Source organism: Numida meleagris, chromosome 16 (assembly GCF_002078875.1).
Source record: "Numida meleagris isolate 19003 breed g44 Domestic line chromosome 16, NumMel1.0, whole genome shotgun sequence".
Classification (NCBI taxonomy): domain Eukaryota; kingdom Metazoa; phylum Chordata; class Aves; order Galliformes; family Numididae; genus Numida; species Numida meleagris.
In genome coordinates, this window is record NC_034424.1 from 3,422,847 (window position 1) to 3,448,846 (window position 26,000).

Consider the following 26,000-nt stretch of genomic DNA (forward strand, 5'->3'; position numbering starts at 1 on the left):
TGTTATGAGAAAAGTAAATATATTTCAGCATTAGTCATGCCAGAAACAAATGAATATGAATAGTTTTACAGTGTATACAGTACATGTGGTATACAGAAACAACCTGCTCCCAGCTCGTCCAAGGCTGCTTCTTGCAGGAGCGATGCTGGGATCCCAGGCTGTCCCACCTCAGCTGGTGACACTTTGCTGTCCCACAGTTCCACATCCTTGGTGGCTCCGAGCTGCTCAGTGCTTCCCTCTGCTCCCGGGGGAGTGGGAACCCCCCACTGCCCTTGACCTACCTCCAGAGTGGGACGAGAAGCATAATTAATTCGGTTTCAAAAGAACTTTGAGTTCCCAAGACGAAATATGCTCAAGAAGTGCAAATCATGATTAATATTGTTATTACTTCTATAAATTCCCACATCCGATTCCTTGGAACACAGGCTATTAGCAATGCCTGCTTGAGGGGGGGAGGAGCAGAAAGGACAGGAGCGTGGCCTGGCTTTCCTCTTCACTCGTGGGTCACGGCTGTGGGGTCGTGCCCACTCAGCATCAATCTGTGGGAAGGGAATGGGAGCCCGTGGTGCATTCCCTGCACTAATGGATGGTGCTAAATTGCTGCTGGGCTGTCCCCAAAGTGTGCGGGAGGCAGTTCAGTACGCACCGTTCCTCCCCTTCTCCCATGTGGAGGGGTTGGAAGGTTTAATTCAATCATATCCTTAAATGGAATATAAAAGTGCAATGAGGAACACACGGATGTCAGTGAGAAGAGTTTTGTCTTCGGTGAGTTTTGATCTGGATCCTGAAAGCGCGAGACAAAGCCCTGTGATTGACACCCCTGTTGTGCACACGGTGCCTTGGAGGGAGCTTTCAGAGCAAAAGGTTTCCTTTGCTGGAGGGGGAGTGGAGAAAGTCCATGTTTCACGGCTTTCTGTGTTTTTTTCCCTATCCGCTGTGTAAAGATGCAAGACTCTGTGAAGTTTTATTTTTCACCAGACAGCAGAAAGACGAGGATTTAAGGACGCAGCTGTGCCTTCCAGCGCTGGGCTCCATCCCCACTGCAGGAAGCCTCTCCCTGAGGGACCCCCGAGCACCCAACCCCTCCCCAGCCCTCTGTGGGGCTTCAAACCCCAAAAGCAGAGGCTGGATGAGACCAGGGGGCTGTCCCAAAGGACCCCCCAGCATCAGCCCTCTGTAGGTGCAGAACACCCAGCCCCTAGGCTGGGCACCCAGCTGGAGTGGTTTATCCATTCCCTTTCTCCAGCGCTGGGAATCCCATGACCTTCCCCCAGTGCCGAGCGCTGGCTCCGAGGGGCAGCAGGGATGCTCTGCCGGCAGCTTGCCCTCCTCATTCATCACTGAGAAAACGCCACCGACAAACAGCGAGATTCATTTTGGTGCCAGCCGACCATAAATTTATTTGCTTGTTAATGCAGCTTCCCCCAGTTCATGTTTTCCCTAACTAGGAGCATCAAAATGTCAACCTGTCCTCAGGGGTATATCAGCCTCTCGAACCAAAGGCGTAACGAGATTAGGACCCATGCTGTTCGCATGTTCCACCACTCCCTCACTCATGCCCACTTATTTTTTATTATCTGCTTATTTTTCTTCCACTGATATATTTTTCCATCCTCTGTGTTCCTCTCTTCCTCAGTTCTCCATGGAACAAATGCAAGCTGACACACGCCGGCACTGCCGTCCCTGTAGTGTTTGCTTCTCCCCCTGCTCCTCCCAGGCAGTCCCACTGAAAATCATGGAATCACAGAACCATAGAATGGCTTCAGTTGGAAAGGACTTCAAAGATTATCCAGTTCCAGTCCCCTGACCACGGGCAGGATTGCTAGCCACTAAATCAGGCTCAAGATCACGTTGCCCAGGGCCCCATCCAGCCTGGCCTTGGACACCTCCAGGGAGAAAATCCCAGTGAAGCAGTTCCCTATGAATGTGACATAAGAGAACGAGCAGCTCAGAATGGAATAAATGTGAAAGCACATGGCAGCTGGGAGAAGGACAGGGTGGCTGCAAGGAGAAGAAGACATCCCACCCAGGTGGATGCAGTCTGTGGGGCCTGGGGGTGGTGAATGTTGGAAGGAGAACGTCTGGATAGGATGAGAGGTAATGGCTTTAAGTTGTGCCAGAGGAGGTTCAGGTTGGATATCAGGAAATATTTCTTCTCAGAAAGAGTAGTGATGTATCAGCACAGGCTGCACAGGGAGGAGGTGGAGTCACCGTCCTTGGAGGTGTTGCAGAACCATGGAGATGTGGCACTGAGGGATGTGGTCAGTGGGCATGGTGGGATGGGTTGGGGTTGGACTTCGTGACCTCAGAGGTCTTTTCCAACTTAAATTATTCTGCAGTTCTAGTCTATGATTCTGTGATTCTATAGATGGGGAGAGAGGACCGTGGTCAGGCTGACAGACACAAACCAAGTCATGCAGAACACCTGTGAAGGTAGAAAAGGAAACCTCAGAGCTCAGGTTTCTCCTTTTTGATGTAAAGAGATTTGAGAGTGAAGAAAGGAATGATGGGTGCTCAGGTTGGTGCCAGCTCCATCCAGTGGGGCAGGAGGGGATGGGAGATGTGGGAGATGTGGGTGCTTTGGTGGCCAGAAGGGCACATGGGTGTTACGGAGCTCTCTACTCTGCCCCGAGCCAACCACCCAGCTCCTGCCACTCAAGGAGGAAAGGCAATGTTTGCTGCTCATCACAATTCATTTCTAGCTTCTGGCGGTCTCGTCCTGAACATTCTCCTGAGAGGAGAATGGTGTGGCTGAGAAGTTGTTAAACTTTTCTTAAAGTAGAACGTAACAGCTTTCTTCATCCAAGAAATTATTTTCCCGACTTTTTAATAAAATATTTGACCTTTCAGGATGAAGGAATGAAGGTTTTTTCCCCCTTAAATGAATTTAAAAAATAACTTGAATTTTTTCAAGGAAGAAGGTGTCTTCCATCCTGATCTCATTCAGTCCTATACCTGCAGAGCACACTCATACCATTAATTCTTTGCCTTTCTACACATGAAATTCACCCATGAAATAAGGGAATGATGAAATTAAGTGTCTTGAGAACTCAGCTTGGCTTGGCTCAGTCTGACAAGATGAAGGCACAGGGTAGGCACTGTGTATATTTTAAAACCTATCTGTGTGGTGCAGCTGGGCTCAGACCTGAGGAACACTTCTGTTGCACTCTTACGTCTCTAACCCCTCCCTGAGCAGCAGCTCTGATGAATATGACATGTATCACTCTGACTCCTTTTCTGAAAGCCAGATCTTTGCCTTCAAACTACAGCATGGCCCGGGCATTCGTGCAAGAGAAGAGGACCAGTGTTTCCCGCTGGCTGCTCTGAAAACTGAATTTTGGTGTCTGCTCCCCAGGCTGTTACAGCCCTTGGCTGGGAGATGTCCAAAGGAAGCTCTACCAGCAACGAGCGTCATCATTCTGGACCAGCCTTCAGCTTCTGTTTGCTCATGCTCCTCTCTCCAGCACCATTCCTTTCTGATATATTCCTAAGTCTGACAACAATACCAACCATGCAACATGAAGTAGCCTTGGCAAAGGGGTGTTGTGCTGATTTTGGCCACCACGGTGACCTCAGGAGCCTTTCTTCTGGGTCATAGCTAGAACCTGGATAAAGAGCAAGCACTGGGGGGCAATGCATTCTGCACTGAGGTTTAGAGAGAAGAGTTAAAACAAAGCAGATGCTGCTGCTGAGCTGGGCTTTCCCTGAGTAAATAAATTATAAAATTACTTTAAAGCATCTTTTTAGTTGCATATAAAAGCTAGGAAATGAATGTCTCCCGCATAATTGCTGAGAAGGGCCTAAAACAGCCGTTTCTATTTGCAGTTTCATATTTCAATAAACTTTTATTTATTTCCATTTGAGCGAATGTTCCTGCTCATGAATATTTTGAGCAATTCAGAACTCAGTCCAAAACTAATGCTGATTTTCACTTGGGTAATGCCACGTCCCCCTTCAGTCTGCGCTGATATTCCTCCCGCAGTGCCCATGGGAGAGCAGCGAGATGACTATAATCAACATCTTCATAAACAATTGCTTTAGCTCAAACACAAAATTAACTTTCTGATAGGTTTTAAGGAAACAAGCGAGCAAGCAAACAAAATCTCTAACCTCTCATTATCTGAGTAGTACATTTATTTCCTTTTTTTTTTTTTTTCCTAATGAAAACTGTTTCATTTGTGGCTGTAGCTGTACCTTCTGTTTTCAAATCGAACCCAAGTTTTGCAGCTTACTTAGCTAAATTAGGAGATGGAGGAAATTGCTTTGCTTACCTTGTTCTTAAAGCTCAAAGCCGGGAAATGAGAAGGTTACCCTGCTCTGGATTTCTTAATTTTTTTTTATTCAGTGCTGACATAAGGATGTGTTCTTTCAGATTTTTTTTTTAGAGGGAAAGAGTTTGGTCTGGCAAGAAATCAGCTCAGCCGGGGGTGTGAGACAGACCCAGCTTTAGATTCCTGCTGGGAAGCACGCAGCGATGCCTCGCTCCGCATCCTGCAAGGTTCCTGGTCCTCCAGCTCCTGACTATTCACCTTGAGAACATGTACTCTTGAACTTGAAACACGTCTGCAGGAAAGATCTCATTTTAAATACGTTTCTTGATAAATGTAATTATAGAGCAGCCTGTGTGATGGTTCAGGCTGTGCTATGAAACGTTGGACACACGGACTTAGTGCTCCCCTGCACTGAACGCATTTCACATGCAGGAACCCCCCTTCAGGTCGCTTTCTTCCCTTCTGGCTTTAAATCCTTCCTTCTGGGGTTGGGATTTTGCCCTGAATTGGATCTACAAAGCTCTGAGTGTCCCCCTCAGAATTAGAATTATGAAAACTTTGTTTTGCTCAATGCCCTCTCCCAAGGGAAGCACTCGGGGACCAGAGGGGTAAATGCACGGTGCAGTCTCCATCCATCACCCGAGCTGCTGTGACGCCATGGAGCAGCTCCTGCTGGCCCAAACCCTTCCCAGCATTCTGCCCTGCTCTCCTTGCCAATTAAACTAATGCATTGCACTTTGCAAGAGAGCAGGATTAGCAGCAAGCCACTGCCTGGGAGAGGCTCGGGAACTTGGTTGCTTCATAGGATGCATCTCATTGCTGCGGTGACTTCTGATGGAGGGTTGCATTTTTTTCCTGTGGGGTCGAGACCTGTATTTTATGGTTTAGTGATGGATTGGTGGTGGGACTAGACGATCTTAGTGGTCTTTTCCAACCATAGTGATTGCATGATTTTGGGAATCCAAAGTAAAATGTTCTCAGGAGAAGGGGAAAGTGCAGCAAGATGCTCCTCTGAGCGGGGTTACTCTGTGCACTGTGTGTTTTTCCAGGAGCACCAGAGGGCTGCCCCTGCCCCAGCAGGGCTGGGATGGGGCTGCTGGAGCGCGTTGGGTCCATATGTCCATGGGCATCCCGGAGACCGCCACAATATGGAGCAGCTCAGTGTTTGATGGATGTTGTCATTAGCGTGTGTGGCACTTACGGGCTTGCATTCATCCTGAGCAACAGTGATTTATGTCCAGGGCATACATCCAGGTAAAAAGTATTTTAAAATCCAGAGTAGGGAACCTCGAAGAGCTTTAGCTTCTTCCCCTCCTCTTCTTGCTTTTCAAGGTTCCTGACATTTCTCCTTTCCTCTCCCCATCTCTCCATCCCTCCATGTGCTGCTACAGGCACTGCACAGTAGAGTGGAGATGCAGGAGGTGAATGGGGTGGGGGTCAGCGACACGCAGTGTCCTCCCCAAACCCAATTAGGTTTTAGTTGGGCAAAAAGAAAACTTGAAGCCAGTTGCTTCATTATGACACTGGGGAAGTTGGCTTAGCCGTGTTTATGAGATATGAATAACATTTCAAAGTGTCAAACTGATAAATGTTACGCATTCAAAAACAAAGTTTTTATTGAACCCGAGTGCCTTTTTTTCACCCATTTTTAGTTCCATTTTAAGAAAAATAGACCATTTTGGTCCTGATTTGGATGGGGAAGCTAATCTCCATCTTTCACAGAACGGGAACTCGGCTTCCTGATGAGCTCTGCCTGTGCGTGGACTCCCCAGTCAGCACTTTAATGCCACTCCATTCATTTACACCAGTGTAAATCAGGAGTAATTGTCCTGAAATCAATGTCACCGTGATTGACCGGATTTTCAGAGGAGCTCAGCTCTCAGCTAAGCCCCAGTGCTACGTGGCCAGATGTATTTATGTATTTCTCACAGCGCGCTGTGGATACCTAGCCCCTGTGAAATCGGGTGCTGAGTGACAATATTGAATGCTGATTGCAGCTTGTTGGAAAATGAGGGATGGGAGAAAAAGCAATATTTGCAAAAAGCTTTGAAAAGGAGGTTGGTTGGGTTTTTTTTTTTCGATTTTCTTTTCCTTTCCAAAGCGCTTTCTGTTTTTCTCAGTCGACTTCTGTCCTCTTCCACGCTCGGAGCCTGTGTGCACACTTCCTGCATTCTGTTCCTGAGTTTCTCCCTGTGAGATCTCATCTCACCGCAGAACGCACCCCAGGGGCTGCGGAGGCTGCAGAACTCGAGAACTTCCCCAGAGAAGCTGTGTTCTTCCTTCTGGGGTACCAGGTACCAGTACTTTGGGAACCTCTGTGAGTGGGAGCCATTCTCCCTACCTCAAGGTTGAAACTCCTCTTGAGACTTAACAGTGTGCTGCTACCTCCAAAATTTTGAGGTTTTCCTCAAATCAGGCTGTTAGAGGTATCTCTGCACCAGAAATTAAGGCTGGGGATGGGCACTTGTAATAACAGGGTCATGCACTTTGCTTGAGAGTGTTGTGGTTGGACTCCCCTGCGCAGCTCTACCATCAACCTTAGATGCTGAAAGTTTTAGAGGTGATGATCTTGAGGGTCTTCTCCAGCCTAGATGATTCTCAGTCTGTTGCAGGCTGTGGTAGGAAGGGGACCCAGAGATGTGTGGCTCCGCATGTGGGACATGGAGAGGAAGCCTATGGTCTCCCGTTGAGTTGGCCAACTACACACACTGCGCCCTGTGCTGCAAGGAGGCCCTGCTGCCACATCACCTGCACGTGGTGTGGCACTCCTGTGCTGGCTGCACGGACCAACACCATGAAGAGGGACATGGTTTTTCGGGCATGGTGCTGACAGGTCGATGGTTGGACTTGATGATCTCTAGTGGTCTTTTCCAACCTTAATGATTCTACGATTCTATGATTCTATGATGTGCAGAAGGGCTGGTTGCAGGCCCGAGGGCCTGCCCTGGCGGAGAAATGTGTTAATTGCCTCTTTACGCTCCTCCTGGCTATTTTCTTCCTCTCCCTTTCACTTTGGTTTGTCAATGAACAGCACACACAGGACTTCTGGGGGAGGGTGGGCAGGGCGCAGGATGCAGGGAGCATCCTTGGGGAGGGAGCCCACCACGCACTGAACAGCATGTTCTCATTTTGATTCACATTGAATATGAAAGGCAAACAGGAACCCAATTAGTGACCTCTGAACTAGCCCCATGTTATCTCTGGGAACACATGCCATCTGCCAGCTCCTCCGCCGCCCCACAGCCCTCTCCCTCCTCATTCATCTAAATGAAACAGGTGGTGGAGCCGGCTCCTGGGCTGGAGGCACCGCACAGGGACTGAGAGCCCATCTAACAACACAGAGCTCCCTTCCAGCCCCAAAGCCAGCCCCCAACCCACAGCTCCCTGCAGCCCTTGCATTCATCCTGCTGGGCTCACGCTCTCTTTCAGCTTCACAGACCCTGGAGGGGATAATTCAAACTCGCAGGATCTGGGCATTGGTGCGATGAAAGCTGCACGCAGGGGATCAGCTTGACAGCAAATACACTGCTGGTGTGAACAGGCACGGGAAGGCTTTTTTGCTAGTGCTGACAATGTTCTGGTGTGGATTCTGCCCCAGGGAGATTTGCAGGGCTGAGGTTTTGTGCAGGGTGGCTGAGGTGGTCTCTCCTCCTGGTGGGACAATGGCCATAAGAAGGAAAGTGGAAACATCAGAACTTGGCTGCGATGGGCTGCGTGCTGTCCATGGCCAGGGTCCACAGCCAGAGGTCCTCATGTCCCAGCTCAGCCCGTTCCACGATGGCCAGGGTCTGGTTGAGCCACACTCCTTCCCGGCAGCCCGGGTAATTGTGTGTTTACAGTAAAATTGACAGATGGGAATTTCAGCGTTTCGCAGAGGCAGATGGTATCAGAGGAGGGTGGGAAAAGTCTGGCAAGGAAAAGCCAACTGGCTTTCCTCGTGCCAAAGCTGCAACATATGCCTGCCTTATGCAAAACAGCCCCGTTTTCCACCAGAAAAGTTTAGGGAAGTGGAGCTGTGAATCAAAGTCCGAGTCTCCTGTCAAATGCTGCACGTGCTGCTGGTCTCCGTCCTTCCCAGCCAGAGAGATGCATGTGAGCCAGAAAGGGAGGAAAGAAAGTTTACTGGGGCACAGACATCAGTGTCAGCTCCTTTAAAACATCAAAAGAAGATTTATTGGCCACAAATGACCAGGGCTGGGTTGTAAGCTCCCTCTGAATGCAGTTTTCTCCACTGATGCAGTCCAGCTTGCTGCAGGACTCCAGGTTTCCAAGACCTTTCCAGGTATTCGGTATCTGCTTCAGAGCCCCCTTGTATTAAGCTGTCAACAAGGAGGCTACTAAGTGAGGAGGATACCACATTTATGAGGAAGAATAGCAGATTTGGGAATCACCAGGCTCCTCAAACAGAAGATAGATCACAGAAAGCAGCATGTATTTCTCTTTCAGGGAGAGAGCGCAAGGCAGCCGTGAATAGTTTAACCCACTGAATCCTTCAGTGGGGCTTCCAAGGAGCCTGTTGCAGAAAGAACTGTGAGGTGCATTCATTGAGGAGTTGAGCCCTTCCTGTGGGACCACTCAGGTCCCTGCCTGAAGCCTGGGATCTGGCACCCAGCACGCAGGATGCGCCTCTGCATCCCAGGTAGGTGGCTGGGTCATGACACAAGGAGAAAAACGGCCGACCTGAACATGACCCTTCCTCTCACAAGCTGTAATTAATGGCACTGAAATGAGCTACCTGTGCAGGAGCATCCTCTGCAGCGAGCAGGCTGAGAGCCCTTGTGTAACAGACTCTGAGCCTGAAAGGGGTTCAGAGGTCCTGGTTCACTCTGGGGAAGTTTTGGTGGTGAGAGGAGAGGGAGAGTGTTGCTGCATGATTGCCCTTCCTTCCTTCCCATTCATACTGGGGTCCCTGGGCAGGAGTCCGGCAGTGATGCAGTGCACTCGGATGCTGCAAACAGCGTGGTGCTCCCTGCGGAGTGGCTGAGCATCCTTGTCCTTTCCCATGGGGCACAGGGAGGAGAAGAGGAATGTGGGAGCAGAAGGGGAGTTGGAGGGGAGTCGTTCAGATCACACTTGACTTGCAGGGCCAGAGTTGTTTGTGATGATCCTTTGCTGCATTCAGTGCAGAATAATACCTTTCAGTGATGGCTGTGTCTCAGTGGCAAGATGGATATCTCCCAGCCAAACAGCTTCAGCCCAGGCATGTCTCTCTTGATGCTCTCAGCAGCTGTTGTGCACAGCAGCTCCAGCCTGGCTACAGTGCTGGGGCACTGCCCAGGTGACCCCTCAGAAGCAGTGACACAGCTCATGCTATTTATCAGGACAGCAGCAACCCCGGATTTGCTGGGGATGCCATGAGGGGCACAGAGGCACAGCCCCCAGTGCCCAGGGCACTTCCCTGCAGATTCCAAGTCCCCGTGCTCCCCTCCTGGCTCCAGAGCCCTGCTTTCCCCTGGGTGGATCTGTCCTGTCTCTGATCTGCTGCTATCCGTGCTGTTGTCTGTCCTTCCACCTCTTTTTCACCTCTGGATTTTTTTCCCCTCCTTTTTATTCTCCTCCTATTGTCCTTATCTGGTAGGGCCCTATTACCTGCTTTTATCTGCTAAGGCGTCTAATCTCTGACAGCACCTGGTGCTTGGCTGGACGTGGACAGAACACAGCAGCTCTGTGTTTTTTTTTTGTATTATGTATTTTTATTTTTTTTCAGGTGTAGTTTCAAACCGCCTTTCAGCTCTCGGGATCCTGTTCACTCCTGGTTTCATTTCGAAGCAAGGCGCTTTGGCAGCTCCCCTCTTGCAGGACAAGGTCCCACTCCCTGTCCCACTCCCCACGTGTTTGTGTGGATGTGTCAGCCCTCAGAGCCTGGCTTGGCTGACCAAGGCGCTCGGAGCTGCCTGGCAACACGTTGTATCTGAAGGGAGAGCGGCTGTGGGTAAACCCATCCCTGCACTTTCTGAAACCAGGACACAGTCACTGCTGCTCGGTGACCTTGGAGAAAGCGCTTTCCTTTCTCCTTCAGGCTGTCGGTGCTTTGGGAACAAGAACAGTCTCTCATTACAGACGTGCATATAAATATATCATTTAGCACAGTGGTGGGCGTCTTTACTGCTATTACAGTAACAACCTGTCTCCCCCTCCTATCTCCATCTGAGAAGTGCTTCCCTGTCTCTGGGTATGATTAACAGGATGGGGCTTGCTGCTGGGTTTTGATCAGAGAAAGGGCTCTGTCTTTTTTCTTTGAAAATGAGCTTGGCACTGGTGCCCGGTGGCAGGCTGAAGGTTGGAGGGTAGTCTGCCCACCGTTTCTCAGCCTCTCCTTTAGTAAAAGCATCCCTAATGGTTCAGCTGGGGGAACTGGGTGCCCCGAGCATCCTGCTCCCTCCCTGTGCCATCACAGTGCTTCCACCAAGCGATGCCTCAGTTTCCCTGAGTATAACGTGATAACATTAGTTTATTACCAAGCTCACCTGGAGACAATAAGGCTCAGGAATGAGTCTGCCCATCTTGGCTTGACCGTGGGTCTTCAGAGCTGCACCATAGGACCCCAACAACTGCTGCTTTCCTGTGAACCCCAGGCGAGCAGCACAGTGCGGTCCCATTCAGTGCTGCAGCTGCAGCAGCTGCCAGGAAACTGGGCAGGAGTAAATCTGCCACCGGCGGAGGTGAAGGGTGCACGAGAGAAGGACACGATTGTTTCTGCCCCAAAAAGGGAAAAGAGAAGAGATGGAAAATTGACTTAGTGGCTCTCAACGACTGGAAGCGGAGTTCTCTATGGTGCTGCCAAAGAGCGGGGTGAAGAAGAGATGAAAAGGGTCTGAAATCTCTTTGGTGAATTGTCTGTCCCTGGGGCTCACTCCAGCCAGGCAGGAATGTGCACTGATGCACCCAGGACCAGGAAGGCCACATTTCAGGAAGGCTGGAAATGCAAAAGTGCAAGTAGGGGGAAAAGAAAGTGAGCAAAGGCAGCAGGAAGGCAGGAAGGCAAAAGTCATATTGATCTGTACAAGGAAAACATATTCTTTTTGCTTCTCATCCTCCTCTCAGATGATCTTGCATCAAAAAAAAAAATAAAAAAAAAATAAAAAAACGAAGGGCTGTTTTCCAAGCCTGGCTTTAGAGATCTTTCCAATGATATAGCAGATAAACAGCCGCTTGCTGACAGTGAAGGTGCCAAAGTGATTTTTTGATGATATAAGCTGAGCTGGGAGGGAGAAAGGAGAGGAGGGGTTGCTGAACATGATAAAACGGGGAGGAAGGTGACAAGCAGAGCTGGAGCCAAGGGCACCGGGCTGATGGGTACATGGCAGATCAGCACTGGGGCTGGGAGGGGAATGGTCAATGCCAGGAGCTGGAGCTGGATGAAATAGGGATTATGCATCCAGGATGCTGTGCCTTCAAAGTGTGTTTTTTGGGAGCTTCATGAGCAGTCATCACATACCCTTAAAAATAACCAGGACCCCAGTGCATTGCTCTTGGCCTGACGCCCTTCACATATTGGAAGAAAAATGATTATTTGGCTGGAAGTTCACCTCTGAGGAGGCAAATACTCATCGTTATTCATGGCTCTTCTGCTTGTCATCCAGCCAGGCAAGGAACCACAGCAAAAGGTGCTTAGCCAATTGCTCACAGCAATGGAGGAGAGCACCAGCAGTGCCAGCACCCCATGGGCACTGCAGTAGGTGCTTTTCTGAAGAAAAGAAAGCTCTGATACCACTCCTGCCCCTGACTTCAGAAATAGGAGATGTTTCTTGTGGGGTCAGAATACACATTGCTCCATTTGTGTCTATAGCCATAGTGGGCTGAGTGGTGGAAGGCAGCAGGCTCAAGCATGGTTGCTTGCCACCAAACCCAGCAGCCCACCAAGAATCCAGCTGCATGATGTCCCCAGGACAGAGACAATGGCTGACTTTCATGTAGTGTTTTTAATTGTAGCTTAATCTCAAACAAACAGAGCAAAGCACCAGAGAGGAAGAACTTCCAGCAGGCGGGTGGAGGAAGGTGGACTGATACCCAGCTGGAGCACAAGAGCTGGAGACAGAATCTCAGGAGGAGAAATAGGGTCAAAAGTACATTTATGTTCCAAGATTGAGGGAAGACCCTCCAGGAAAGGGGGTTTCTGTGGGTCCTGGGCTCCATCACAAGCCCTGCATTTTCCCAGTTCACCTGGCAGTTGACTCCCTCCTCCCTTGCCTCAGCAGTCCCGGCTGTTTGATGGAGCTGAGTGCTTCTTTCCATACAGCACTCTGAGATATTCCCATGAAAGGCTGTGTATAACTGTGAAGTATTATTATTGCACACCTTTTGGAAAGTGCCTTGAGACGTCTTGGAATGATAAGGTGCTATAAGGCAGGGAAGTTGTGCAGAGATAAATTCACTGTGAAATGTGTTTTGCTAGAGACATTTATGTAGCATATCATCTTATCAAGGAACTTTGCCCAAGAAACAAATTCTCATGCCTGTATAAAGAGACTATAATTGAACTGTTGACTCACAGCTTTGGGAAAAGACAGAGTGGGGGAAAATTTCCAGGGCCTCCAGGACCCCAAGGAGGAATATAATTAAGAAAGACATAATTGGAAACCTAAAGCAACCCCATGCACACGGAGAGAGTGCTGAAACAGCAAGGCGGAATAGCTGGGCTGAGCCTGAACTGCAAAGCAGATGGCTGAGGATTTGTAGGTCAGTAGCTCTTGGATCGACAGGGCCAGGAAGGGGTCAGAGTGCCATATGGATGAAGGGCAAAAAGGACAGAATGTCTGAGCAAGCCGTGTGCTCTGCTCGCCCCAAGATCACTCAGAAGCAGCGCGAACTCTCGAGCAGTTTTTCTCATGTTCTCACCCAGGCTGCTTGGGTGACATCGGGGCCATCGGGATAAGACTGGGATATCTGAGATCTCACAGCCAAGAAGGAAGCAGCCTGTGAAGGATCTGGAGCACGGTGTTATGGGGAGCAACTGAGGGAGCTGGGATGGGTCAGTCTGGAGAAGAGGAGGCTCAGGGGGGACTTCATTGCTCTCTACACCTGAAAGGAGGTTGTGGTGAGCTGGGGGTTGGCCTCTGCTCCCAGTAACAGCGATAGGATGAGTTGTGCCAGGGGAGGTTCAGGTTGGGCATTAGGAAAAATATCTTCTCAGAAAGAGTGGTAATGTATTGGCACAGGCTGCCCAGGGAGTGGTGGGGTCACCGTCCCTGGAGGTGTCCAAGAACCATGGGGATGTGGCACTGAGGGATGTGGTCAGTGGGCACGGTGGGATGGGTTGGGGTTGGACTTGGGGATCTGAGAGGACTTTTCCAGCCTTAACAATTCTATGATTCTTTCTGTCTCTAACCCCTAATTGATGACCCCCTGATTAAAGCATAGCCTTAGGATGGGGAAGTGCCATGCTGAGGACCCCAATGCAGATTGCTCTGACTGGGTTTCTTCTTCTTGTTCCCCACATGAGCAGGAGCACCAACGGCAGCGCCTGCCCTGAGCCAGAGGCGGTGGCACAGCAGACGTAACTCTCCTGCTCAGAAGTTGAGCCCACGATCCCGTGTTGCTGCAGCTGATCTCTATTTTCCCTAAACTCTACAGACAGCGTCTTCAGAACTTAATTTGATTTTGATTGATTTTTTGAAACTTGAAACACTTCTAAACTAATTTTCAGTATATTACTCTTGTCAACTCTTAAAGATTTTGTCAGTAAGAATTTGCTGAACAGACACAGTAATTTTGTTTCTCATTTTGGCAGATCACCCCTAAAGAGGAAAGTGGGCAGGAGGGGGTGTTATTATAGCTGCAGTTATTAGAATATACATTGCAATTACCTTGCTCCTATTTGCGGGTCGTTTCAGAGCAATTTCTGAGTGCAGCCACTAGGAGCTCAACCTACACATTTGTGTAAAACCAACGAAATGAAGCCTTGCTATTTGCTTGTTACTCCACTCCCAGAGTGACTTTTGGCTTTGAGGGGTATCCATGTTGAGAGTTGGGTTCTGAGATCCTTCAAGCCTAAGGTCCACCTCGAAGACATGGCCCAGCATGGGCATGGCCTAAACCTGCATTCATTCCTGAAAAGACTGAGAGGTGGTGGGTGGGAGGGGAGGGGAGATGTTCTCAGGCAGAGCTGGAGCTGGATCCAGGGGTTGGTGAAATCTGGCATAATACACTTCTGCTTTCTGAACCAAGCTGGTAACTGGGGGTGGGAAAGATGGAGATCTGTGTAAATTCAGCTGCATAGCACTTAGCTGTGTGGGGCAGCGTTAAAGAAATACGTTTTATACGTAACCTCTTCAACCAGAGATGGCTTTTTTGGGCATAGCAATAGGAAAAACCTACTGGTTTGTTTTCTGGGTGTACACTCAAGACATCCCATTTCACATATGAAGTAAGTGCAGAGCGTGGTATCTGATATCCCTCGTCTTCAGGATCTCCAGGAAAAAACACCTTTACCTGCATCTCAGGCAGCACCTTCCTTGCAGCAGCAGAGTCCAGCAGAGAACCACTCCTTGCAGAAACCTTCCTGGAAATTCTTGCTCCACCCACCAGGGACTAAGCCCTGCACGTGGGCTACGGAAGGGAGCCTGTACCACTGCTGGTACCAGCACTGTCTGGGGGCTCCTGCAAATGTCATCCTCGCTGCTGGTAACCGAGTGTGAAATGCTACCAAGCGAGCTGTTTTCCCCTGCATGAACAACAACACCAGGAAGAAATCAAGGTGAAATGGGACACCTGGTCTACAGGGAGCAAGAGAAGAGAGGAGGAGGTTGTTAGAAGAGAAGCTTCCTGGGTGGTAAAAATTGTGAGTAATTGTGATAGCACGTGAAATGAGGTGAATTAATCGAAGAACCCTGCTCCCATCCCACCTCTGGCTGCAGGAACATCCCTGGGAACACCTGGGGCTGGTGGCTGGCTGGCTGCTCTCTAACCTGTTGACATCTGTTTTGCGTCTCTGAGGGGCCGGGTTGGTTTTGCTGGGTTAGAGCTGAGCTTGTTGAGCTCCAGAGCTCTGCGATGTGCACAACACAGACAGAGGCAGGAGATCCGGGGCCGTGTGAGGAGGAGTACATCACCATCTTGTTATGACATCCGTGAGCGTTCAGTGCAGCCCAGCTTTCATTCTGAAGCCCTCCCCCAGGAGGACAAAGAGAGACATCACCACACTGCACTGCCGCCACTCCGGGGCTACAGGCTGACAGCTTTCCACCCATGGCCCATCTGTACCACCAGGAGATGTAAAGCATCTCACTGCTCTCCCTGACAAGATAATTAGGTTTTCTTTGATCTCTTATTTTCCCTCCTTTGCCATTTTAGATATGGATGTTCTTCCTTATTTATGGTCTTAATTGCACAGCAGAGCAGGCATGAGAAACCTGATGCATCCAGTGACCTCCGTGACTTGGTCTGCATTTGTACGTCTGTGTTTTGCCCTGTGACTGCTGTAGCTCTCAGCTCATGGGGCACGCACCATGGGGCAAGGCTGCATCTCTTAGGCTGTCTTAGCATGGTGATATTAGGAGTCCATCACTGAGGGAGTTACAGCATCAGGGATACAAGCCCCCAGCTCCCTTGATGGGGTATGTTTTGGATGAGCATGGGAGCATGGACTGTGCTGCAGCAATCCCTGTTTGTTGGAGCACTTAATGAAGGTGATATTCCAGGGCTGCTTATTTCTTCTGGACACCGATGCTTCCTCCAGCCTGTTGCTTTCTGAGCTGGTGAATTTAATGTTTCACCTTTAGTCTCACCTTTTTCTTTCTTCTCCCTCATAGACAGAGTTCTCAACTCATCCATTCAAACATGCTCATTGACTTGGACCATTCACACAAGCTGGAATCTTGCAAGATCTAGCATGACGTTCTTAAAAATAATAATAAAAACACAACCAAAAAACCCTACAACATAATAAATATTTTTCTCTTTTCCCTTCTGAAATATCAAAGGAGATGGGGATGAGGCACAGAGAGGGGGTGCCCACCACTGGTGCTGGAGGACCTGCTCAGCATTCTGTCTTCATACTTCCATCACTTGCATCTCTCATCAATTATCATCATGGAGCTGGTCGATATTGAAATGAAACTGCTGGGGGATCGATAACAGAATTGCTGAGGAGCCTTCTGGAGGAATGACATTTTTCTCATTTTGTGGGCACAGAGGATGAATCGGAGCAGGGGGAGGCGGAGAAGAGGTGCGTGCTCAAGCATTTGCCACTTCAGAGAACTTTACAGAACATCCAGCCTTAACGAGTTACCGTGTGTATCACTGACGAGCCTGGGGAGATGTTTTTTTCTGCTAACAGAGCATTTCTCTGGGCAGTTTGCAAGCCCTCTGGTGGGGCTTGCTGCTTTCTATGCTTCTAAGAGCTGCCACAACAGCCAGGGCAGATAAACACATGTGGATGGGCTAGGCATGATTGGGTTGAGTTAGCAAACACGATTGCTTAAGGTGCATTTGTGCTCATGCAGTTTAATTGTATTTTTATTGTGTAAATGGTGAAGGCACCATGCCTGCCTATAGCAGTGGGTTTCACATCTTGCAGTGCGTTGACTCCCTGCATTTTTTCCCAGGAGAGGCATAGACCCCACACAGCAGATGTCAGCGCTGTCACAGCAGTTAGCAAAATAACAGAGGCCTCCAGGGATTCAGACTCCAAACTGGAAACTGCTGTCCTACAGATTTACAGGTAAATCCCTTTCCTGTGCAGTCTCTTCATATAGAGGTGAATGGGGGAAACCATTGGGCTGAGGGCAGCTCCTAAGCAAAGCCCTGCCTCACGTGGGCACATCCAGACAGGGGTGACCCCATAGCTTGGCATGAATTGAGCCACAGAGCTGCAAACAGGTGCTTCCTATACATGGCACCCTCAAAGGGAAGTGAAATGCATGTGGGACATTGTCAAGACAGAGATGGACATTCTTCTTCTCTATAAAGAGAGTTGTGGATGCCCCATCCTTGGAGGTGCTCAAGGCCAGCTTGGATGGGGCCCTGGGCCAATGGTTCTCATGCCTGTTCTAGTGGTTGGTACCTGCCTGTGACTGGGGGATTGGAACTGGATGAGCTTTGAGGTCCCTTCCAACCCAAGCTATTCTATGATTCAGTGATTCAATGATTCTGTGGTTCTATGATTCTATGATGAGATATTTAATTATCTTTATGGGGCAAGAGTGAGACGCTTCCATTTAAAAGCATCATTTAAAATCGCTTTTAAATTAAACATTAAAAGTAAAAGGTACAGATGTGTCAGAAACAAAGGCACAATAGCATGCAAACAGCAACACAAACCTGGCCACCACTAGAACCCTGGCCTGCTTCAGCCTTGCTTCCCAAACCACGTGCAGTGCCAGGCAGCACTTCTGTCTCAACTCTTTGCAGCTCTCTCACCATTCACTGTCTCCTAACTTCTCGTCAACGATGCTGGGAAATTACAGCCTCAGTGCAATGCTGTTGATCCCTAACCCAAGTGGCTGACCCCCCTGTGCCCTGTGCTGCATGCACTGAGCCAGACCTCTGATCTCCAACACTTAAATGCCATTTCCAAGTTCCCCAAGGGGCTCCACGCTGCTCTGAGCAGGAGCCCTGAGTGACGTGCACCCGCACTGCTCGCCCATACTGAGTGACAGCCCGTGACCCAAATACCTGCTACAACATTAGTCCCTCTCCTGCTGCTTATTACCAGGTGCTCTCCGCAATGGAAGGAAGGGATTTGTTTTAAGCAGGCGGATATTTTCATCCCTGGCATCGCTTCGCTGACCTCCCTGGAGCTGGAGCGGCTCCGAGCTTGGCGTGGCACAAGCTGCTTTGAAGCCTCCTCTCCTCGCCCTCCTCCTGCCCGCGCATCCTGCATCCCCACCCTGGGCTCCTCCAGCATATGCTGCTTCCCAGCGAGAGGCTGGCACAGGGTAATTATTTGAAGCCTTCTCCTCCAGTGCTTAGTTTCCCGTTGTTCTGTCTTCATTTTGCTTCCAAGGGTCTACTTCCTCCCTTTATTGTTTTGTTTTGTTTTCTCTTCTCAAGAAATCGGGTGTGTACGATCATTTGATCTCATCCCTAGGCTGCGTTTGAAGGATATTGTCTATTTTCAGAATCCTCGGTTGTGTTTATGCTCCAGGCTCCAAACCTCTCTCCTTTTGAAAAGAGGGAGCAAATCCTCCCTTTGCCTCCTGCCCCACAGAGCCACTGGCTCAGGGATGCCTTGTTCTAAATAACCGCCAATCTCCCCAAAATGTGGGTCAACCGGTTGCAGTGTTTCTCTTCATCTTTCTTGCACCACTTTTCAGTGCTGGTGCATGTGTCCCCACAGGGTGCATTGCTACTGGGCACTATGAGATGCTCTGTGGACCACAGCAAATAAAGCCAGGCTCATGGTGGCCACCAGAAATTATTTAGAGCAACATGTTGCTCCCAGCCCAAGTCCTTCACAACCTCATTGAAACAAAACAGGATGGAGGTCCATGACCACATATGGGCAAAAGCTGTAGGTTGTTCCTTGTGATTCAAAGAGTGAGATAAAACATTCCAGAACATCCAATGCTGCTTTTTAAGGATGACGTATGGAAAGGTTTGTGTTGTTGGGCAACCAGTATCTGCTGTACATGGAGCCAAATTCTGTTTCCTAGATGTAGGTGATGTAGATGTTCTCCTTCCATGCGGAGGAGCAAGCTTCCTCCCTGCCCACACACAGTCAGTGATTAGGGTGCCCATTGTGTTCAATGCTCTGTCCTCTGTCCAGGGACACTTACAGATGGGTTCCAGTGCTTCCAAGTGTGCCTTGTCCCTTGGGTGATGGCTTGACTGGAGACACGGGGGCATCGTTAGCATTTTCCATGACACTCTCATTTGCATCATCCCTGAGCGAAGAGTATGAATCCCTTGGGATCACGTAGCAGCAGGAAGACCTCATGCCAGCTGGTTGTGTGTTAGAGGTTAACCCAACCTCGGTCATCCTCACTGGTAGATTTTGGATCAAACCATTAACCCACAGCCCTGGGAGCAAATTGGCCTCCATCTGCCCTCTGGGACACCTGCAGGCCCTGAAGCAAACCCGCTCCCCGTACTCCTTCACCCTGGTACCAGGCTCCCTGCAATGACAGGCATCTGCCGTAGCACTCACAGTGAATCTCAGCCCCTCACATTAATTCTCTCTCACATCTTGAGAGGAGTGTGACAGCAGCAAACCCTCTGAGTGAATCCTAGCCCTATATTAATTCGCTCCCAGGTCCAGCTCTCTGATCTGCTGTCATCTGAAAGTGATACTAATGCCAGGTTTCCATATCCAGCATCCCGCTGTGCCTCCCGCTGCAGTCAGAGTCATGCTGGGAGAGATCAGCTCCGCTTGAGAAGGGTAAACCAAGTACTTGATTTCAAACAGCATCAAATAAGTCAAGAGAATATGTGGCGGGGGAGGAGGGAGGGAGTGAAGGAATGGATGGTTGGGAACACATTCCCTTGAAAGGAGTGAGTGGAGAAGAGCGCAGATGGGCTTAGTTCTCCCTCTGATCTCTGTCCATCTTTGCTACCCACATCCACTCACTCATCCTCCAGTTCTCTGTCCCAGTTCTCTCCTGCAAAACTGATTTTCTTGCCCCACTGAAACTGAAGCAGGCTCTTTACATTCCAAAGACAATGTAATAACCCTGGTGCATACAACCACCCCAGTTCCGAGGGATAAGGATGCTGCTGCTTGCTGCAAACCGTCCTGCATTACCAGCTGCCAGGCCAGCTTCGGGCTCAATTGCCCACAGTACTGCAAGGAATGGGACCTGACAAGGAGATGTGCAGTGTGTTCTCCATCAGCACAGTGGGCAGTGGGCAGGCTGGGGGTGCAGTCCAGCTCTTTGCCTGCTCACAGGCTCTGACAGCCCAACCCATCCTGGTTGTCCTCTTCGCCACGTACAGCCCGGGGGAGGAAGGTGAGTTCTGATTTAATTTGGCACTCCAAGAAAAGAACGAAGATGCTTCAATACAGACATCATCTTCCCTTCAGAAAGCTCCCTGAATATTTTACCGGCTGGCAATGCTGTAAAACTTTTGTGAAGGTCAGTAAAAATTACTTAAGAAATCCAAGGAAAAACATTCACAACAGGCAACAGTCACTTCTAAGAAGAGCAGAAAGGAGCTTTCAACAGATCCAAAGTGATTTGTGGTATTGTCTGCTTTGGGCTGTCTTTTGTTTGCTGTTTTCTGCCTTCTCCCTATGTGTTTTATTTATTTTCTGTATGAGACACCTACAGAAACCTAATTTCCAGAGGTCTTTCTTTCCCACCACATTTGGAGAATCAAACTCTTGAATGTGTTGGGAAATCTTGGGGTAAGAGCCTCCAAACCTTCTTGTCATTTCTGCAGGGAGCTCCCAGACCCCCCAGGGCACTCTGTGGCGCGGGAGCCGGTGTTCATGGCAGCGTGGCTCTCCCTTGGCTGCTGCCTTATGCTGCACCACTCCATTTGCCCTGATGTTCCCTTTTCTAAATGGTAGGAAATCAGTACTTACCAAGTGCTGGCCCGGAATTTATTTGACTTTAATTTCCCTTTATGACCCCGTTTGCTAATCTCTATTGCACAGATAAAGAGAGGTAACCCAGGCACCATTACCTGCGATGCGGAGAATTTTCTGCAGTTCAATTATAATCTCTTTTTTTTTTTTTTTTTCCCCTTGAGCAGTAAAATCTCTCTGTCTCTCTCTCTTTCTGTTCCTTAAAACTCGTTCTCATAATTCTCCCTCTCCCGCTCTCGAGATGAGGTTAGGTACTTGGGTGATGTCTTCTTGGCCGCCGTGTTTGTGGAAGTCACAGCCATTAGTGCCGGAGCAGCGGGCTCAGCAACGTGCACACGTTATTCAATGCAGTGCTGGAAATGCGCAGATGGGCAGTACAGGTGAGACGTGAGAACTGAAGAGAGCAGATTAGCACGTGGGGAGCACTCCGAGTTCTGCGCAGACCTCTCTTTCTGGATTGTTTTCAACCTCTATTCCTCCAGAAATGCCAGCTTGATGAGTAGCAAAGATGTTGCTGAATTGATGATTTAATTTGACTTTTTTTTTTCCTGTTGCCTTTAGAGGCATTTGAAGGAAGGCACGCGGTCATAATCACGCCGCCCCTTTGAAAGGCCGCACTCATTTGTCTGCAGCTCCTTTGAAAGGTGAGTAATCCTCAATGCATTTTTCTTGGGCTCCACTTACCTTGGCAAGGAGATCCTTCATGTGTGCCTGTGACCTTTAGGACAGCAGGAGCCTCCATATATCTTCAGTGCATCTGTTGGCTTTGCCATGTGGTGGTTATTTGCAAAGCTTTCATTTCAGAGTTAGGGCCCTAAGAAAAAAATAATCTACTTCTCTGATTTTCCATCTTCTAACTCTCTTATTGGGAAGTTTGTGTTGTTTGTTTGTTTGTTTTCCACAAATTGTTTCAATTTGACTTAGGTTTAATCCAAAAAGTATGAAAGATGAACAAACAAGGTGGATCTCTGGGCAGCAGTGAAGCTGGCCTTAAAAAGTACAGCAAAATGACAGAGTCCTGACTGGTGGATTTTATTAATAATAATGGTCATTCTTAAAATAGGTCGTCATTACTTGGAGATGCTAAGTAGGCTTTCCCAGAGCAAAAGCCTCCAAGGTCTATATTTACAATGAAAAAAGGCTCCTGCCTATTAGCGTAGGCCATTAGGAGTGGTTATCCCTGGACTCAATCAAACAAGCAACGGCTGAGTGGTGACGGGGCTAAACTCATGTCCTCAGGTTCAACCCAAGTTTAAGAGAAGTGGATTTGAGTGGCTGGTGCATGCCTCAGCTGCACACTGCAGGTCTGAGCCAAAAGCCAGTGGTTGTGTGATTCCAGGCTCATGGAAATCCGGGGTGATTCCACCAGGTCCTGTTGCATGTGAAGGAAGACAGATGGTGCTGAGCTTGCCTTCTTCTGGTAAGAAGATGTGATTGAGCCCTAACCCATGTCTAATGTAGTACCACCCAAGGGCAGTGTGAGATGTAGGCACCCTGAGAGCGAGCACTTACAGAGCAGGCTGCTATAGTTTCCCATAGGTAAGGTTGGAAATAAAATCCCCATGTATTTCAGTGATTGCCATACAAGCCTGCTTCATAAAGCAGCAACTTTTTAGCACGGGCAGCACAGAGACCCATGTGCTGATCCCCATGCTCAGGCATTTCATCCAATTTCATTGTAGGATTAACTTCTTTGCCATCAGATTGGCCTGTAACATTTACTTTTTCAGTGTGACTGTGAGATTTTCTCAGCAAAAGCAGCAAAACAATGACTTGCTGCGTATTCTCTAGGTATTTTAATGATCCCATCTCCATATCTGTTACAATTTACAACACAGCAGAGCTCTGACTGGCATATGGTTGTCAGCTGAGAGAAAACTGTGCAACTCAGAAGCAGATCAATGTTGACATTGTGGGGGCACCTCTGGAAAGAATTAATCGAGTCTGATCTTTGCATACCCTTTCAGTATGGATTTTCATTAGACGTGGTGCTGTTTCCACACAGAGGGAGTACGAGGTGCTCTCCTCAAGGTCAGCCCACTGGAACTGATGAAAGCTATATAGACTGCGGGCTCCTTTGGGCAGAGGCCTTCGTGGAGGATCTGGGCAGCTGTGGCATCTGGGCAGGGCACTGCCGTGTCCAGGCTGGGCGTGCAAGTTGGAAAGAGCCTTAGAATGGTTGTGTTGAGGGAGATGGATTTGGATTTGAACTTGTGAGTACACTCCTAGGAAACTGAGCATAGTTGACACCCAGACTGAAGCTCGTCTTTAGTGGAAGTAGACAAGCAATACCTATTCTCCTTGATAATGGGCAGAAGGATGGGACTTTTTGCCCAGGAGGATCTCTACAGGTATGCAATGGAAGTGCACTTTTAATCAGGTTCAACTTTAGTTCAGGTCCATTGGGTGGATTTGAGCACTAATGGCTCACCTGAGTTGAGATCTATCCTGCCTTCATCTTACCAGATGGCTAAGTCTGGCTAGCCATGCTGTATCGTGGCTTCTCACCATTTATTTTGGCTGGTAGCACAGATATATGCAAAGGCATGGATGTCTACAGCTCCATTGCTCCTAAAGGTAAAATCAAACCCCTTATTAGTGTTTGTTGTAAGTTGTTAGCTGTAATCTGACATAATGATATGTCCACAGTGAAGCACAGAACAGTCATATTCCACAGACAGAATTTTAAACACTCTAATAGGAAAATGCAAGATGTATCATATTTCACGTGTTGTATTTCAGGACAATGCCAGAATAGTCATTGTGGGTTTGGGATGTAAGCAGTGATCTTATTAATTAATAAAATCAGAGTTATCTAGTAAACAGTTTCTGAATTTGTAATAAATAATTAGTCATCACAACAATTTCTTAATGGGCTATTAAGTGACTTAGGGTAGAATTCTCAGCAGCTGACACGTAAGTATCTAAAACAAAAACTTCTCTTTTCCAAGTAAATGATGGTCTAATTAATATTGAAAAGAACAGCCTGCTTTCCCTGCTTCTTGTGTCTTTAAGAAGAGAACGGGCTTATAAAATAGAAACCTATCCAACATATGCTGATTGCTGCCAGAAACCAATTTTTCAAGAACTGTCATTGAGAGTCATTAATTATCTGCAGGTCCCATTCACTCTGAATCAACGACAAACTTGGTGAGAACTTGGATGGCTTCAATTAATGCACGAATAGGAGATGTAATATGCTTCTTGTTTGAACAATTATTGTCCTAGCACAACCCTTGGGTTGAAGGATTGTGGGAAAAATAAAAATAAATGGGAGGCTGCGGATCTCTGAGTAGAACCCAACTGGGGAGGAACGTGAGCGCTGGTGAAGGCTGCTCATGAGGCCAGTGCAATTGAACAAGGATCATCTCTCTGTTAGATGAGTTGGTACTGAGGTGCAATGCAATTTTTTTTTAAATAATGAGACAAGAAGCTTACATTTCATTTTCAAATCTAGTCGGGATGTTTGGAGGTGTTTTTTCCGCTTTTTAATTCAACATGAGCTGCTGCTTTTCTTTCTTATTTCTTTTCTTTCCTTCTTTTAATGCTTCATTGGCATAACTGAAAACCAAATGCGTTGGACCAGTGAGCAGGACAGCCAGAACGTTCTCACCATAGAGGCTGAACAAAACTGTCCAGGGCCTTGTGCCTACGAACAGATCTCAGTGGCTATTTATGTTCACAGCTCAGCCTTAGTACAGCTACCTGGCCTCTGCATGGTAGATAGCTTATTTCTGGCCAACTCAAGCAGACACAAAGGAATTTAGGTCTTCCATGTCACTGGTTATAATGGGTGGGGCTTCTTATCTCCCTCCAGCAAGGCATTTACTGCTGTTCCAAGCAGAATTTATTCTGTATTTAATAGGCGCAAGCTGCACAGTGGAACAAACGGCAAACACTGAGCAATGCTTAGCATTTAGAAACACGTACCAGGAGGACGTCGAGTCCATCAGTTGTGCTTTATACCGACACAGCTATTTTGGTCAGGGAAACTGTTGTTTTTTGATTCACACAGTTCCCTTGCCTTGCCAGCAATGTCAAAAAAGGAGTCGGGTGTTCGCCTTTAATTTCACAAGGACCACACTTTCACTCATGGTTTCACTCAAAAGTGTAATATTATTCTGTTCCAGCAGGATCCTGGATCCTATTTAACTTTCAGACCTTGTCTTAAGCTGCCACATTTTCATGAATATACTGGCACCATCTGAATGCTCACGAATAAGGGATAACATGACTGTGCATAGCAGACGAGTCAAAAACCCAGAGCTTTTGCTTATGGTAATTTTTTTAGTTATTATTTTTGCACCCTGCCAGCTGTTGATCTTGCTAATGTGCAGCTCAGCAGCCAAGCTTTGTTCCCCCTTGGTTAATGAACTATGCAAGGAACCACGGGCCAGTGGCTGGCTATAAAGCTAATGGTGATGGTCCGTAAAGAAGAAATACCCTAGACCACTAGATTTGGAGACTGGCAGTGCTTTTGTCAAGGATGATGAAGAGGAAAAGGTGATAGAACACTCTCGTTCCACCTTTGATGTAGTTATACAACTTGGACACGTGCAGAAGTTAAATCTTAAGAGTTATTGCACATGCTGTGGGACTGACAAAGATTTGTGGCCTGGAAAATATACCACTCTTCACCCAGAAGACCTTGCAACCCATCAGAGGTCACCTGCTTCACATGGCAGAGCCCAGCCACAGGAACCTGGGGATACGAGCTGTCCTCTCATGGAGCTCGCCCTCTGCCACAGAGTTTGGTTAACAAGCCTTCAAGTCCAAGAAGGGGATATTAGATCTGGGAACCACCCTACTTTCTGATAGCCTGGAGAGCAAGCAGTGTGAGCTGCCCTCATACTGCACGTAGACGTGCCCACTGAGGGACTTACGACTGCCAGTGTGAGTGTCCCATCTGCTACATGGGAGCGTGGTGAGGGGATGGCTGGATGCAAGCCCAGCAGTGTCATTTCCACTGGTGGGGAGCTCCAGCTCTGCAGCAGCCGGTGCCTGGCTGCCAACAGCCTGCCTCATTCTCATTCAAGAGCTGAAACAGAGGTTGCTACCAACTCACTGCTATTGCTGGGGCCTCAGGAAGAGCTGCCTGCTTCCCCGAAGCCCCTTCTCAAACACGTTAGCCCCTTGCTTTGTGGAACCATCTCTCTCTATCCTCCGTCTCTTGCTTCTTCTTTTGTTGGCTTTGGGATTTCTTGCAGACCCTCCACTCCCCCTTCCAAGCACCTCATGGTTATTAACATGCAGCTCAGGAT